The sequence below is a fragment of the Silene latifolia genome, unplaced genomic scaffold, assembly GCF_048544455.1.
Source record: "Silene latifolia isolate original U9 population unplaced genomic scaffold, ASM4854445v1 scaffold_57, whole genome shotgun sequence".
Lineage (NCBI taxonomy): Eukaryota > Viridiplantae > Streptophyta > Magnoliopsida > Caryophyllales > Caryophyllaceae > Silene > Silene latifolia.
In genome coordinates, this window is record NW_027413480.1 from 964,310 (window position 1) to 965,103 (window position 794).

Here is a 794-nt window from a genome sequence, read left to right on the forward strand (position 1 = left end):
AGACATGACGGACCAACCAATGGGCTATAACAATAGAACGGATCCAATCATGCATGTTCGGCTATCAACTATGGAGCTCTTGCTCCCAATACATTTTAACTCCGGCATCATGTAATCAACTACATACAACAAGACACTTTCCTTGGTATGAAGAATGAAGATGCATACCAATATCTTACATCCTTCAAAGAGAAAGCGGGTTCCATTAAGCATAATGGTGTGACGGAGGAGCAAATTCTCTTAATGCTCTTCCCCATCACTTTAAAGGATAACGCTAAGAAATGGTTAAATTCCCATGAGTCGGGCACGTTCACTACTTGGGCAGCTCTATCCAAGGCCTTCATCAATAAGTTCTACCCACCTTCTAAAACCGCAAGAATTCGCCATGAGATTCAAATTTTCAAACAAAGACCAATGGAAACTTTAAGTGAAGCTTGGGAGCATTTTAGAGACCTCCTCTCATCTTGTCCACATCATAGAATCCCAAAATGAATGACGACCCAAACCTTTTTCCAAACTCTTAAGCAAAGGTTCCGGGATATGATCATGGCGGCGTTCGGTGGAAATTTTGATGGAATGAATAATGCTCAAATCACGGAAATGATTCAAAACATTTCCGAGATGGAGAGTAGTTATGCTAGAGACGTGGACTACAAAAGTGAAGGACCTTCCAAGATAGAGATGGAGTACAAGGTAAAAATTGGATACTTTGACAAAGGAATTTGAAGAGTTCAAATTGGCAAAGAAGCATGGAGACTCGAAGCATGCCAATGAAGGTGGACCTAGCCATTCTA

General features: G+C 41.1%; 1 non-coding gene across 1 annotated transcript; it reads right to left on the minus strand.

Annotated features, from left to right (window-relative positions):
- Nucleotides 1-375: 375 nt before the first annotated feature.
- LOC141639889 (small nucleolar RNA R71) lies at nucleotides 376-482 on the minus strand. Its single transcript, XR_012542750.1, has one exon. It is a non-coding gene; the product is annotated as a small nucleolar RNA R71 (small nucleolar RNA).
- Between the last annotated feature and the right edge of the window lie 312 nt (nucleotides 483-794).